The 17059-nt window shown below is 40.8% G+C and overlaps 1 long non-coding RNA gene across 1 annotated transcript in view; it reads left to right on the forward strand.

Moving 5' to 3' along the window:
• Positions 1-1687: 1687 nt before the first annotated feature.
• Positions 1688-17059, forward strand: part of LOC148124714 (uncharacterized) — a 96020-nt gene continuing 80648 nt past the window's right edge. Inside the window, exon 1 of the long non-coding RNA XR_015745166.1 lies at positions 1688-1897. This is a non-coding gene — a long non-coding RNA (uncharacterized LOC148124714). The remainder of the gene's footprint in view (positions 1898-17059) is intronic.

A 17059-nucleotide genomic window follows, 5' to 3' on the forward strand; every position in this document is an offset into this window, starting at 1 on the left:
AACTTCTATCCAACATTAATTCTTATGACTCTAAGAGCAGATGGATGGATGGATGGATGGATGGATGGATGGATGGAAGGATGGAAGGATGGATGGATAAATGGAGGAATGGAGTTGGCCAGTTGATTAAAACAGATGCTAATTCTCATCTTTGTCCCAAAATTTGCTTCATTTCTTTATTTTTTTCCTTTTGTGGAGCCGAGTTTTTATCCCCAAGTTATTTACACATTTGGAACGCTTCCTGCTTCTGCAGAAATACCCATGAGAAAGATTTTTATTCTCACAGTACTTCAGAATTTGTGAAGAAAGTCACGTGCTCTTAAAAGCTCACAGGGGAGGTTTTTTTTTTTTTTTCTTAAAAGGCCATCGAACACTTGGTTCGTCATTCATTTCTCTAATGTTGCAACCCCACTTGAGGAGAAGCAACAAATAACAAACAAATTGAATTTCAGCCTTCACTTGGGCTCTGATGGGCTCTCTTCTGTTAGGAGAAGTAGAGCAACCACTTGGAGATTCAGTATAGCGTAAAAATGCAACAGTTCTCCAGTTTTGTTAAATGAACAGAAGAAAGTGCTGTTTTCAGTTTTCAAAAGATTTACTTACTATTCCATAAATGTCTTAGTCCTTGTTGATCCTTTTACAAAACACCAAATATCTTCAAGCGATTTTCTGTCCTTTGGCTATAGAGAAATAGGGACATATTGAATTCTAGTTATTATAACTTAGTGTTTCCTTGAGTTAAGTAGATGGTGCCCAATCTTTAACAATGATATCTGGACTTAATTTTAGTTTGTCTGTTTTATTGAATTTATGCCTCCTGTGTAATAATTTGCCTCTTTCTGAAATGAAGGAGGGAAGAAGGAAGGAGGGAGGAAGGGAAGGAAGGAAGGAAAGGAAAGGAAAGGAAAGGAAACAGACACTCAAACTTCTCTTTTGTTAGTAGAAATAGTAATAACTTCTTGGCTTCTCAAGGGAGATTTCTGCAAACATATTGGTGCTTTGTGGCAAGATGACTGAGAATGCAAAAAAAAAAAAAGATATATTCGAATGTAACTCATTTGCCAGCTTGCCAACCTTTCTGGCTGCATTTGGACAATGAAGATGAGTAGCCATATTGAACAACCCATCAGGTTGCCTTGGAGGATCCAGAAGGCACAGAATTTGAATTATGCATCTATGGAGGAATCTCCAAATGCATTTCAAATATTGCACTGGTTCTCAAGATGTTGTCGGCCTATAGATCTCGTGGTCTCTTAGATTCCTGTAAGCAACTCTGGGTGAGAACAGTAGAAGTTGGAATCCATTAATGTCCTAAAGGGCAGCAGGTCCTCTTCTACAGTTGGGAATGAAGCACACCCTAAGGTTAGGCAAGAACTTTTCCTTCTTCTTGGAAATCATTTCACTCCCCATGAAATTCCACAAATATTTTTCCCCTGATGGAAGATCTACCCCAGTTCTTTTCAGATTGTCTTAGAAATATGCTGAGCAACTTCCTTCCCCAAACTGTGTAATAATATTCTTGTTTCTAAGCCAACTTGATTTGGATACAAGCCACGTCCCCACTCAGGAGCTTGTAAGTGTCTTCTTCCTAGTTGCAGTCTACCAATTCATTTACAAGACCTTCTCCTTCTCCTCCTCTTCCTCCTCCTCCTCCCTCTCTTTCTCCTTCTCTGTCTCCTTCCTCTCTTCCTTCCTCTCCTTCTCCTCTTCCTCCCTCTCTTTCCCCTTCTCTGTCTCCTCCTCTTCCCTTTATAAATTTAATAGCATTCTTCATGAGCCCAGTGGCTAATTTTATATTGCTATTACTGTTGTTGTTATGGCTTACTTTGAATCAGTTTGTTAAAGGAAAAAGAGAAAACAAACAAACATCGCAAAGCAGCAGAACTACGGGCTCAGGGTAAGCAAAATATACATGCAGTTGTGCCACTAAAAGATGCATTGTCAGACAATCAAATTCTCCTTAATTTGTTTGTTGGCATCTTTGTTCAACTTCTGTCAAAAAGAATCAAACAGAGCATTAATTTTTGAAGCAAACCCTCTCTGATTATTTCACTTGTGATTTAATCCAGAGCTAACCTCGGGGCACTGAAAGGTCATATGTCACTGAATCAGGTTAGCCCCCTAACCTCCCTACCCATTTTTTTTAAAAAGTCATGTTTCATGATGCTTTCTTCTATTCTCTTGAGTTTCTTTTCCCTTTATTCGCTATCACAGTGATTTCCCTGTAAAATGTTACATGAGGTTTGATAAGACGCTTTAAAAGAAGGAACATCAATGCAGGGGAAAATAATATTTCTACCAAATCTTTGCAGGGGGGCAAACTATTTAAAGGCACTGGTCGGAAAGTCTTTCTTTGAGACAGCATGGAGTGGGAACATGAATATCCCTGTAAGCTATGAGTTAGGGAAATAAAATTAAAATCTAAAGTAGTGTGGAAATGATCTTTCAAGCTTTACCACCTAATTTTCAGGCAGAGTTTCCTCCAGATTTCTCCAAAGGCGATTCACCAGTTGTTTTCCAATGGGATGGGTTGTAACTTCTACTAGAAGTTACTGAAAAAAGTACAAAAAGTTCAGCCCTGGCTATACTGTCGATGGAGATTTTCAATCATCCATGTCCTGGTTGCCCCAAAGGCAACCAGGTTTTTTTTTTTTCCAGAAGGCATCCAGACTTCCTTGTTTTTTCCCCACTTCAAAACATTTCACTGAATCAATTCTAGAATGGAAGAAGCTTCTTGGATGAGAAGTGAAATGTTTTCAAGGAAAAAGACCAAGAAAGTCCAGTTGCCTTTTAGGAAAAGCACCTTTGGGGCAACTCTGACTATGATCATGATTTATCAGTTATATCTTTTATGTACACTGAGAGCTTGTGCACCGAAGACGTCCAATCACACTTGGCTAATAAAGAATTGAATTCTCTTCTCTTCTCTTCTCTCCTCTCCTCTTCCCTTCCATTTCATTTCATACCATTCTATTCCATTCCATATTTTCTATCCCATTCCATTCCATTCCACTCCATTCCATTCCATTCCATTCCATTCCATTTTATTCTATTCTATTCTATTCTATTCTATTCTATTCCATTCTATTCTATTCTATTCTATTCTATTCTATTCTATTCTATTCTATTCTATTCTATTCTATTCCTTCCAATATTCTATTCAATTCTATTCTATTCTATTCTATTCTATTCCATTCCATTCCATTCTATTCTTATTCTATTCTTATTCTGTTCTATTCTTATTCTATTCCTTCCAATATTCTCTTCTCTTCCTTCCAATATCCTATTCTATTCCATTCCATTCTATTCTTATTCCATTCTATTTTCTATTCTATTCTGTTCTGTTCTGTTCTATTCTTTTCTATTTTATTTTTCTATTCTATTCTATTCTATTCTATTCTGTTCGCTGTGGCTGTACTGTGGTTGAGTGAAGCGCTGAAAACTAGGAAGGCTGCTGACCACTTGTGAGAAAGTGTGTAATAGAAATCAGTATATTTCAGAGGTTTTATTGGTTGTTTCATAGCCAAATGAATTCACCCTTTCCTAAACACGAAACCCCGTCCACCTTCTCTTTTGCCTCTTAAAGAATCTGCAAGACTTACTTCTCTTTCATCATGTTGAATGAAAGCTGGTAGAACTATACAGGAAACTTTATCTGCCCAACCTTTGTTCTCACACTGTAAACAAGCAGAGATGAATGCATTCATTCTTCCTTTATTGATGTGTGATATAATGTGTACAGACCTTAGCTGGGAAGTGGTAGCTGGGCCTTGACTCATAAGAGGGGCGGGGGAAGCTGCTAGTGTTCCCCAGACACTTTTATCTCCCCACCCTCATATTTCACCCCACTAAAAGGGGTCAGAGGTGTAGGTGTAGAAACAGAGGGACCAACTGTTGTGGGCAGGGTGGGAGTCTGACCTTTGCGCATTTTTTAGACTGTAGACTGAATCATCAGAGGTGGTTAACAGGAATGCATTGAGTCACCTTGCTCTTCATATTGGCAGTCTTTCCCATGGAATAATAAACTCATTCCTGAAATACTGCATCCATTTTTGGTCAGCAGGCTATTTAAAGATGCCGAGACTCTGGAAAGAGTGCAGAGAAGAGCAACAAAAGGATTAGGGGGCTGGAGACTAGAACAGCGGTGGTGAACCCATGGCACGCATGCCAGTGGTGGCATGCACAGCCCTCTCTGTGGGCACGTGCACCATCACCCCAGCTCAACTCCACCACGTTTCTCTCCATCGTTTGCAGGAAAAACAGAAGCTCATGAAAGAAAAAAGATCTCACCTCTTGCCCAGCTGCCGGTGTTGGGATGCCTTGCCTCCCACTGGCCAGCTGGTCTTCAGGTGCCTTCTGCACATGCACAAGCAATGCACTCACATTCCTTGCAGTTTGGGCATGCGGGTGGGTGCACACACATGCACATGCGCACTTTGGGCACTCAGTCCCTAAAAGGTTCACCATCACTGGGTTAGAACAGCTGAAAAACGGTTGCAGGTATGTCTAGTGTATGTCTAGTGTAAAGAAGGATTAGGGGAGGCATGAGAGCAGTGTTCCAACATCTAAGCAGCTGCCACAAAGATGAAGGGGATCAAATGACTTTCCAAAGCAACAAAAGGCAAGACAAGACACAATGTTTAGTTAGTTTAGTTTAGTTTAGTGTCATTGCACCTCGTACAAGGAAATTAAATACCACCTTCAGTGTACATTATGATTGAAAATAAACACAAACACACATCCTTCACATTCTATACATCGAATTGAAAACCTCTGATATTTCATTAATAGTGTGCTCTACAGCAGAATTCAACAGAGCTACTGCCCTGGGATAGAAGCTGTTTTTCAGCCTATTTGTCCTTGTTTTTATTATCCTGTACCGTCTGCCAGATGGTAATAGTTCAAAAAAAGGATGCCCAGGATGAGATGGATCTTTGAGAATGTTTTGAACTTTCTTAAGGCAGAGGGAGCTATAAAGCTCTTCCAAAGAGGGGAGAGGACAACCAATGATCTTCATTCAATGGATGGAAACTAATGAAGGAAAGAAGCAACCTATAACAAAGGAGAAGTTTCAACCAGCCTTACCTTCAGAAGTTGTGGGTGCTCCACCACTGGAGGCTTTCAAAAAGAAACTGGACAATCATTTATCTGAAATGTTATAGAGCCTCCTACTCAAGCAGTGGGTTGGAAGATCCCTTCCAACTCTATTATTCTGTTCTAAGTCCTCCTCAAAATGAGCAGAAAGAGGAGGAATTATACTAGATGTCCAACCCATTGTTTGGCCGAAAAGAAATAAGGCAATGAGGGCTCTTTGGTACTGTCTGAGCTTGGTTGTTTTGTTGCAGACATTTCATTTCCCAAACTAAGTAACATCATCAATGCTAGTCTGGCACTGATGATGTTATCTAGTTTGGAAAATGTAATGTCTGCAAGAAAACAACCAAGTTCCAAGAATACCAAGGACCCCTCATTTCAACCCTGAGCTACAAACATTATCTTTTATTAGAAACAAAAAAGGCCGTCTCCAGACAAAACCACAAGGTTAGATCCAGGTGGTGGTAGCTTCACCTTGACTTCCAACGGCTGACATTTTCCGATCTGCAGAGCTAGCAAATTCTCCCTGGGCCAGCTCTTGATTACGACACTGATTGAATGACCTCTCTGCCAAGTTCATGGCATTGTGGCTAGCAGACAAGTTCAGAGGTCTGACCTAAGGTCAGGGGGTTAGACAGTTCACTTCTGCTGCTGTTTGTCACCCAGGAAAAGGGGAAACTAGGCACGTCAAGAAGGAAAGATTTTTAGAAAATGAAAAAGGCCAGGCAAATGATTCTTAGTTATAGTGTCACCATGTTGCTCAAACCGCGACTAGGACGTTAGTAATACAATTCCACTGTACAACTGTTTTCACACAGAATAGAATAGAAAAGAGTTGGAAGGGACCTTCGAGGTCTTCTAATCCAACCCCTTGCTCCAGCAAGAGACCCTATACCATTTCAGACAAGTGGCTGTCCAGTCTCTTCTTGAAAACCTCCAATATTGAAGTACCCACAACTTCGGAATTAACCATTCCACTGATTAATTGTCCTCACTGTTAGGTAGTTTCTCCTTAGTTCCAGGTTGCTTCTCTCCTTGGATCAATTTCCATCCATTGTTTCTTGTCCTGCCCTCGGGTGCTTTGGAAAATAATGCCAGGCCAACCAGATGTAGGACTTACTCACGTTTTCTACTGGTTGTATTACGTTAGGAGTAGAAATCCTAATTGGAGGATCTCCATTCTTGCTGCTTTATGGTCTTGTTGCTTTTAATTGGAACAGAGATCAAGTTTTATCCCACCCAACCCAACCCCCTTGATTATTATTAATGGTAGTTTATCAAACTGTAGAAGTAGTTCAAAAACAGGTGGGAAATTAAAAAGAGGGAGAACATGGCAGTTTTAGTCATCATCTGAAAAGAGGGTAAAGAAAGGAGACAGAAGATCATAGCAATTTTATCCTGTTGGGAGAGGCATTATGTGAGAACAGTGAGAACAATAATCATTGGACAATCTTTCCTTCCTTCTCTTCTCTTCTCTTCTCTTCTCTTCTCTTCTCTTCTCTTCTCTTCTCTTCTCTTCCCTTACCTTACCTTACCTTACCTTACCTTACCTTACCTTCTCCATTCCTTCTTTGTTCTCTACACAGGAAAGGAGCATCTTTTTTTCCCCAGAGGCCCAATTTTCAGATCCTGTTGCTAAAGCCTGCATGAAATTAGGCTAATGATCACATGTAGCCAAAACAGCTTTGCAAAATTCACCACCAAACTGGTGAATGGACAATTGGGTGAATGATTTTTTTTTTCCTGAAGGAAAAAAAAAGGAAGACTCTAGCCATTTTTCTCAGTCAGGATTCTCCCTAAGGAGTGACAGTAACACGAACATTGGCAGAACACAAACTATTTCAGAGGGTGTGTCAGTCTGAGGATAACCTGAGAGGACATTTTCAAATAAGCTTCTTGTAGGTTTAAGAGAGAAGGAAGGGTACAAATCCAAGCACAAGCAAATACTAATTTTCTTTTTTTTCTTTTTTTGAGATTGGATGGAAGCGTGAAGAGCTGGGGAGCACATAGACCTCTCATGACATGGTTGCACGATGATAGGCAGGATATTCTCTTGGCTTCCTTGGCCATTTTTTCCTCCACTAAACAAGACCACTGCTTTCCACCTAGGAAAATGTCCCTGAAATTGTCTTCTCTTTTGAAAACCACTTTGAAAGCCCTTTCAAAAAGCAATTCTCTTTCACTTGAATAAGAATGGAGAATGCAGGGGAAATTTTCTGCATTTGGATGCAACTTAACTGTAAGCCATTTAATGTTTCTTTTTGAAAATGAAATATCCCAACTATTAAAAAAGTCATTTTCAATCGGTGGCTAGGAAATGTGTGCCTTTTTAACCCCCCACGCGCCCCACACTGATCACCCCACTGTTTTCCTGCTCCATCTAGTGACTTGGAGGTCATGTCCCTGACAAGTTCATTTCTGGGACAATCCTGGCACATTATATGATGTGAATTAATATCCATTGAGTGTCCAGCAGCGAAACCTGATTTAAGCTCTTAGGTTGAACTTGTCTACAATTGTCAAGGTGAAAGGCCAGTTCCTAACCATTAATTAACCCAATCCATCTTTATCTCCTTTATTTTATACCTCTTTTTCATGTTTGTGACTCTGGAAAATATATTTAGTGAGAAGAGGGGGAGAAACCACACATTGCATTAGGGGAAAAGGGAGTGAGAGAGAAAGAGCAACAGAAACTCAGAAACATTGTTTAGCCTGGGTTATACAGAATAACAGAGTTGGAAGGGACCTTGGAAGTCATCTAGTCCAAATCTCCTACTCAAGCAGCAGAGTACTTCAACTATTAGCCCCTACCTAGGATCGAACTTACAGAGTCCTGATTGTGAGGCGAGAGCTCCACCTCTAGGCCACCAGAGCTTGCCTGTTGGCATCTGGTTAATTAAACACTTCTTGGCCAATCATTGTATCCAACCTTGTTTGAAAGTACTGGTTGGCCCACAGAAGTAGATATTGGTAAATTTATTAATGAAAAATATTGCATCTGGCTTTTTTAGTTTTTATATTTCATATGTAGATTGAATATTTATTATGGAGTAATCTTCTTATTATAAAGGTCTTTTGAAAGGGCAAAGAACATTATATCATAATAATCTTTAAGAAACCTTTAAAATTCACATGAGAAATAGTACCCCATGGCTCATGCAACTTTTCTTAAATGCATCAATTTACACAATATATTTTACACAATAACACATAATAGGTTTTTTAAAAAAATATAAGGAAATATATAGCATTCTGTCTCTTTTTCTCTCCTTTTTCTCTCTCTCCTCCATGTCTCTACCTCTACCATCTCTCTCTCTCATTTCTCTCTGTTTCTCCTATCTATCTATCTATCTATCTATCTATCTATCTATCTATCTATCTATCTATCTATCTCTATCTACCTACCTACCTACCTACCTACCTACCTACCTATAATCTATATATCTATATTCTATCATCTACCTATAATCTCTCTTTCTCTACCTACCTACCTATCGGTATCTATCTATATGGTATCTATCATCTCTATCTATTTATCTTTCTATCATCTGTCACCTCTCATGATAACATGATATGGAGTATTAAAACAGAGCAGATTTGAAATAGGAATAACTTGAGATCTGCATAAATTGAAAGGTTAGGTTTAATTCCATCTTTGGCTAAAACTCTCCAAAATCTTGGAGCAGGGATAACTCATATATGTTTGAGAGAAAGATCTTCATCTATTGTTTTCACTTTCTCTTTACCTTCTTTTAGAAGACCAGTCAAGAGCTGAAGTCCTTTCACCACAATTCTAATGATAAAGTAACATTTCTTTCTTTTTTATATTGCACTTCATTGAAGGTTAGCCAACAGACTGTTCAAACTGAGCAAAGAGTTGGTAAATAAATGAAATACTTTCATATATATGTAGAAGCCATTAACTATTCATGTATCTGCCAGTGCTGCAACCAAACTGAAGCTGTTGATTCCATTCAAAGAGTAGTACCATATCCAAACAAATATAGATTAAGGTAGATTTGCAAGGAAAAAGCTTTATTTATTACATTTATTTCCTGCCTTTGTTTTGTGTACTTCACAATGATGTATATAGTGCTTCCTCTTATTTTCCATCACAGCCACAACCCTGAATGGAATGAGTGACCCAAAGTCATCCAACCAACTTCTGGGCTTAAGGGAGGACTAGAATTCATAATCTCTCAATTTCTACTCCAACATCTTAACCACTGCACCAAACTGGCTGCCAAACAAGCTATCTTTAGTGGTCCTCCCATCTGTATTTGTGCTTCCAAGATACTAGCAGAGATGAAGTCCAAGATATCTGAAAGCACCAGGTTTGGGGAAGAACTAAATGATATTTTCATCAAATGTCTAGCTAAGCAAAGGTACAGATCAGACAAGGGTTCATGAAGCATAGAATGGAATGGAATGGAATAGAAGAATAGAATAGAATAGAATAGAATAGAATAGAATAGAATAGAATAGAATAGAATATTGGAATGAAGAATAGAATAGAAATAGAAATAGAAATAGAATAGAATAGAATAGAATAGAATAGAATAGAATAGAATAGAATAGAATAGAATAGAAACAGAAACAGAAACTGGAAGTGACCCTCCTCAAGCAGGAGAATCTATATAATTTCAGATGTGGCTGTCCAGTCTCTTCTTAAAAACCACTAGTGATGAAGCACTCAAGATTTTTGGAGGCAAGCTGTTAATTGTCCTCACTGTTCGGAAGTTTTTCGTTAATCCCAGGTTGCTTCTCTCTTTGATGAGTTTCCAACCATTGTTTCTTGTGCCCTCTGGTGCTTTGGAGAATAATTTGATCTCCTCTTCTTTGTGGTAGCCCCTCTAATACTGGAATAGTGCTATCATGTCACCCCCATCATGTCCACCCATTGGTTGGAACAGCAGGTGACATCTAGTGCATGTTATGTTAAGGATGGGGTTTGTTTCATCTCAATGCATATTTCAGTGCTCTTCTTCCCTTCAAAACCTCTTGACTTGGCAAAAGAATTGGGCATTTAAAGGGTTATAGATTTTGATGGATGAAAGAAAAAGCAAATTACCTCCACAAAAGAAAACCAGAATCTATATCTAAAATATCAGCCTGGGCAGTGCCCTTAGAGCTCAGACAGAGACACCTACATACCTGAAAGCAACCACATTTGAAAGCCTCCTTAGAACAAGAAAAAAAAATCATGGGACAATCCGGGTCAAGAGCTTAGCACCTGCTAGCAAACTCCACGAAAGGTGTCTACTCACACAAAAGAATCTGAGTTAACAATGCTCATTTCATCCTCACCCCTCCCTTGGTCTTCCATCCACGAATGCCACAAAGCTATTGGCACGCATGTTGATTTGCCATGTCAACATTGCTACAGCCATCAACCTGGTACTCTCCAACTATGTTGGGCTACAAGACCGATCATACTTGGTCGTATGCTTACGGTTTATGCCTGTTGCAATCCAATACTTCCAGAAGGAAAGGCTGAGTCCTTCAGCCTGGAATCTTTCACAAACTTTCATTCCGGATGAAACAGAATGTTGGAATTCAGAAGATAATTGCACACAGTGTTTAGCTTCTCCACTCAGAAGAGTAATTTGTTTTAGGAAGAGAAGGAGAAATTAGTCTAATTAGAAATCATCCAAACTCCATTCTCTTTCATGACCTGCCAACTGCAGACCAACAGCTTCATCCTTCTCTGATTAAACAGTGAGAAGGAATGGGGTATGAGAAGATAACAAAGAGAGCACAGTGAGGGAGGTCAAAGTGTTTCATACCTCCAACATTTGAGTGGGTTCATTTGGGTATTTATTAAATAATTTCCATGGTGCAAAGAGGAACAACATGCTATCAGTTTCAGTATTCTCTGATAATTGCCCTCAATGGCTTTTTTATTTATTATTCAACCTAGGGGAGGGAGTCCCAATGGCTGATAGCCCATCGGGAAAGCTGAAAAGATGTTGTGGATGGCTAATGGACCTGATGCCCCTTTACTATTCTCCAGAGGTTCATTTCAGATAACCCTCGTGGTCTGGAAGTATGGAAAAACAACATATGGCCACAATTTTTCTCCCACCCCCTCAACAGTCTAAGATGTTATCAGAGCTCTGTTTACCGTCAACATCTATATTTTAGCTTTCTGTGTGTGAACTTGTACTACAGCTTTTAAGGGCCACATCCTTGCACAAGAAATGGATTCCTTGAAGCAGTGGCATCAAATATTGATCCTGAAGGAGACTTACACAGAGAGGCACATAGGAAACTGAGAAATAAATATAGGAGAAGCAATAGCCAAGCCAAGATTGGGGTGACCTGATAGAAGTCTTCCAATACTTTATGAGTTGGACTCCAAGGTCTCTCCCAACCCTATTATTCTATGTTTACCCACAAGAGTTGACAGATGCAGATCTCACTCACCAAAGTGTATTCACCCCTTGGTGCCCTTTGTACCTGGAATTGATTTTCACAGATGCAACAAACTCATTTTTTTTAAATCCAAATATATCTTGGACGGCTTCATTATAGCAACAGTAAAAAGGTAAAGTATTCCCAGTCAGTCCGTTGAGGGCACAATGCTCAGCTCCGTTTCTTGGCTGAGGGAGCCAGCGTTGTCTGAAGACATTTTCCATGGTCATGTGGCTGGCATGGCTATACACTCAAGACACAAGGGATGCTGTTACCTTCCCACCAAAATGGAACCTACTTGCCTTTGCCTGTTTTCGAACTGCTAGGTGGGCAGGAGCTGGAGCAAGGAACAGGAACTCACCCTGTTGCATAAAGCTCAGGTCTCAAACCCCAGCTCTCCAGTTGACAAGCTCAACATCTTTAACCACTGGGCCATCATGCCCCCTTGAGCCACAGCAAGAAAATTCAATTGCAATTCAACATCCTTTGTCCTTGTTCTCCTCTATAGAGGCATTTCTTTGGCTGGATGCATTTCCACTTCCACTCTTCCCTTTCCATCCAAGCCTGTCTCTCACCCTCCCTACATGCCATGGGAAAATTCCCTTTTAAAATCACTTTTGAAGCAGCACCACAATTGGAATATGGCATTACATGACTCTGTAACCTTTTTCCCTTCCCGAAAACCACCCTTTATGAATAAAACATTGGTGACCTTTAAAAACTTAGCGGTTGTACTGGAGGATTGCATATTAACAAGCTTTTTGAAGACTCAGGACAGGCCTGGTACGTTTCCGTTGAGGACGGATAATAGAATGGTTCAAATAATTTATTATTTTGCTGCACAATATGAGGAAATGGAAGAAAACTTCCTCAGCCAGCGACTGGCTTAGCTTTAATGCAGTCGGCGTTTTCCTCGATTGCTCAAACGATATTGTTGCTTTGGAGCAAAATCCTCTCTTATGTGTTGGATTCAGCACACTCTGATCATGTGCCTAAAAAATCAGGGGTTCAACCCAGTGATTTTGGATATTGCAATTGTTTCAGAGAAGGGGTTCATACAGGCAGTCCATGACTTATAACAATTCTTTTAGCAATCATTCAAAGTTACAATGGCACTTAAAAAAAGTGACATGACAATTTTTTCCACTTACAACCGTAAGAGAGGACTAAGGAATTGAGATGTGTGAAACAGAGTCATTGTCTCTTCTCCAGCAGTATTTTAGGGGTGTGTAGGGTGGCTCGCTGACTAAGACGCTGAGCTTGTTAATCAGAAAGGTCGGCAGTTCAGTGGTTCAAATCCCTAGCACTGTGTAATGGAGTGAGCTCCCGTTACTTGTTCCAGCTTCTGCCAACCGAGCAGTTCAAAAGCATGTAAAAATGCAAGTAGAAAAATAGGGACCCCTTTGATGGGAAGGGAACAGCGCTCAGTGCTCCTTCGGGGTTTAGTCATGCCGGCCACATGACCACAGAGATGTCTTCGGACAGCGCTGGCTCTTTGGTTTTGTAATGGAGATGAGCAGCGGCCCTAGAGCCAGAAAATGACTAGCATGCATATGCGAGGGGAACCTTTACATTTACCTTTTAGATTATAGCAAATCTTGCTCATTTCACAATATGAGTTAGACAGTGTTCAAATATTCCTAATGTTTTGTACATTTGGTGACCGTTTTTCTTTGCAATGTCTTGTAACCCGTGGAGGCAATTTTCTGCAACTTGTGACATTCATCCAGTCCAGTCTTTTCTTGAAAGTCTCAAGTGATGAATCTCCCACAACTTCTGAAGGCAACTTCTGTTCCACTGGTTGATTGTTCTCATTGTCAAGAAAATTCCTCCTTATTTCCAGATTAAATCTCTCTTAAATCTCTCCTAATTTTCTCTCTCCCTCCTCCCCTCCCTCCCTCCCTCCCTCCCTCCCTCCCTCCCTTTTCTCTCTCTGTCTCTCCCTCTCTCCTTCTCTTTCTTTCTCACTCTCTCCCCCCCCACCCCCTGGTTTCTGATAAAGAAAATAGAAGCGGTAGGAGACATTTTTGGAACCTTGAATCATTCTGAAAGCAAAAGGATAACCCTCATTTCCAACAGAAAATGAGGATGAATTTATTTCATGCTTCCAGTGGAATTGATGGGAATTCAAACCATGCAAAACAGACATTATTTTCCCCAAGCAATTAGCCATGGGAAAAGGTTCCATGGGGTTGACAGTGGCAGGGAAGGTGGCATTTTCCCATAATAGTGTCAGTGGTTTACATCCAGAGATGCCCTGCAAAATTCAATAGGTATCAATAATCTTTTGATACGGAAGGAGATCAAAACTGCCTCCTGGCCTCAAATTTCAAAGGAGAGATTATATTAATTCATACCTTCTTCTGCCACATATTACATAGCTTCACTTTCCTTCACTCAAACAAGGGATACTATTTAGCTCTTAACTTAGCTTCAAAACACAAGAGCGGGCTCCAGAAAGGTCAAATGATGAAAGATCACCTTTTGTGCCGTTATTGAGACTTTGCCTGCATTTCTGATGTTCTCTTTGGATCTCAGCAGGATGTTTTCCATCTACATTTAAGTGGCTTAAAAAAAAAAAAAAGGCTGAATATACTTTTTTTTAGGTAACAGGAACTGTCGTTAATAATCTGGAAAATGAAGGTGTATAATTTTCCTTGAGAGCATTTGGGTTCAGGGGCGGGATTCAAAAATTTCAGCACAGGGTTCTCTGCCTGGTTGCTGGGTGGGTGTGGCCATGGTGGGCGTGGCCTAGTCGGCCTCCTGCACCACGTTGGGGGGGGGTGTTTTTGCCCTCCCAGGGCTCCAGAGGCTTTCCTTGAGGCTCTGGGAGGGCAAAAATGGCCTCCCTGGGCTCCGGAGGCTCCCTGGAAGCCAGAAACAGGCCTTCCATTTCTGGCCTTCCAGAACTTCTAGGAGGCCTGTTTTTCATCATCCCTGAGCCTCCACACACGCCTTGAGCTTACCTGCATCCAAAATGGGCTGTGTGGGGACTCCTGAGAGGGGAGAGGAGAGGTGGGCAGAACCAGCCAAGAGTGGGATTTGGGGGTTCTCTGAACTGCACAGAATCTTAGCTAGGGGCTCTCCCGAACCTCTGCGGACCCCCAGAAGACCCACCCCTGTTTGGATTCTGACGTGACCTCCTCATTCCAAGAACCCCTCACAAGAAGTTCATCTGATGTCACCCACAACTGATCCATTCCAAGACCCCTCCCAAGACCCTCACCTGACGTGACCCACACCTGACCCCTCAAAGACCCCTCACAAAACCCTCACTTGATGTGACCCTACCATCACAAGGCCTACTGATCACACAAAGCCCTTATAAGCAGAAGAACTTCAACATTGACACGGAGCTTGTGGATCAGAACGGTCGGCAGTTTGGCGGTTCGAATCCCTAGCACCGTGTAATGGAGTGAGCTCCTGTTATTTGTCCCAGCTTCTGCCAACCTAGCAGTTCAAAAACATGTAAAAAAAATGCAAGTAGAAAAAAAACAGGGACCACTTTGGTGGGAAGGGAACAGCGTTCCGTGCGCCTTCAGCATTTAGTCATGCCAGCCACATGACCACGGAGACGTCTTCGGACAGTACTGGCTCTTTGGCTTTGTAACGGAGATGAGCAGCGCCCCCTAGAGCCAGAAACAACTAGCATGTATGTACGAGGGGAACCTTTATCTTTACCTAAATTCTGCTGAAGATGTTACCTAGCCTGGTAACCAAACATTCTGGTACCAACCCACACACTCCAAACCTCCACCCTCATTTGGACTCTGCCTTATAACGGTCCAGAGATATTTAAGGAGAAGCCACAAAAACTCCTGTCAAGGTACAGAGTTTTCCTAGATCCACAGGGGAAAAAAAAAAAGAGTGAAGGCTGGTTTCTCCTTTGTGTGGTAAGGGAGGGAGGGACATGCACAAGTGCTCCTCAGGGCCAGCCTGATGGGTTTTCTCCAATGTGCCATTAAGGTGCTCCAGAGCATCTGTGTTGCTACCATATGAACTAGATGGGAACACAAGGTAATCAATTTCAGTTGAGAGCACTAATTTATCACCTTGCCATCTTTTATTGCAAGCTGGAGCATCTCTCTCTTTCTCTCTCTCTCTCTCTCTCTGTCTTTTTTTCTCCCCTTAAATGCAAAATAAGAAAGAAAGAAAAAGACTTCCTCTGTCTTCCCCTTCAAACGCCAGAAAAACTGAAGGCCCCCATACATGTGAAAGGAAAGAGAGGGTGTTTCATTCATCGACTCATTCATTCCATCGCTTTAATGTATTTTAATCAATGACACACACACCCTAAAAAAAAAAAAATCTCAAGGACTCTCGTATGATGCTGAGAAGCCCTAGGTTGCCACATAGCATATTACGTTTCAGTTCACACATTATCCGATGGGAAGAAAACCCCACAGGTTGATCCTGTATGGGGAAAAAGGGAAGATTTGAAGAGCTGAAGAAAGTCTTTGAAAATTTTAAAAGAGCCCTATGGATCTAATATCAACGATTTGCACGTTCATGTTCTTTGCACTTCAGGACTGACCCTTAATGAAGTCAGATCTCAAATTCTCCTTCAAATCTCTAAGTGAGAGACAGCATAGAACATAGAACAATAGAGCTGGAAGGAACCTTGGAGGTCTTCTAGTCCTACCCCCTACTCAAGCAGGAGACCCTATATTGTTTCAGACAATTGGTTCTCCAGCCTTTTTTTGAAAGCCTTTAGTGATGGAGCACCCATAACTTCTGAAGGGAAACTGGGTTGATTGCTCTTTCCTTAGTTCTAGGTTGCTTCTCTCCTTGGTTAGTGTCCAACCATTGTTTCTTATAATAGGTTTTAGTGCTATGGAAAATAGTTTGTCCCCCTTATCTTTGTAGGAATCTTTGAAATATCGGAAGTCTGCTATCATGTCACCCCTAATCCTCCTTTTCATTAAACTAGACTTTTCATTAAACTAGCCATACCCGGTTCCTGTAACTGTTCTTCGTATATTTTAACTTCCAGCCCTCTAATCATTCTTATTGCTCTTCTCTGTACTCTTTCCAGAGTCCCGACATCTTTTTTTTATATTGTGGTGACCAGGGCCATACTAAGGGTACAGGCAAAGCATCATTGAGATTTTTGTTTTCACCATAGTCAGAATCCTTATAACATCAGAAGTTGACCAGATATCAAAAGATGGCCTGAATGGATTCAAGAACATTGCTTTTTCAAAGTACTTGGTCACACTGTGAGAGTTTATAGGTAAGGTAATCTCTTCTCAGATCATCCAATGAATGTATGCATGGTGCCAAATTCAGAAATTTCTATTGCAGTACATCCGAAGGGTACCAAACCATCTATTTATTTTATTTATTTGTTTATTTGCCAAACATGTACAAGATAGTAAGTATAAGGATAAACATAAACATGAGCTAAGAAAGTAAATACATATAAATGGGGACAGTAAGACGGGGACGGTAGACACGCTGTTGTGCTTATGCAGGCCCCCTTTAAGGACCTCTTAAGTGAGGTCCACAGTAGACAGCTTGAGGTTGAAGTTGCAAAGGGTTGAGGCTGTAA

Source organism: Pseudonaja textilis, chromosome 13, assembly GCF_049901715.1.
Source record: "Pseudonaja textilis isolate UNSWEBS1 chromosome 13, rPseTex1.2, whole genome shotgun sequence".
Lineage (NCBI taxonomy): Eukaryota > Metazoa > Chordata > Lepidosauria > Squamata > Elapidae > Pseudonaja > Pseudonaja textilis.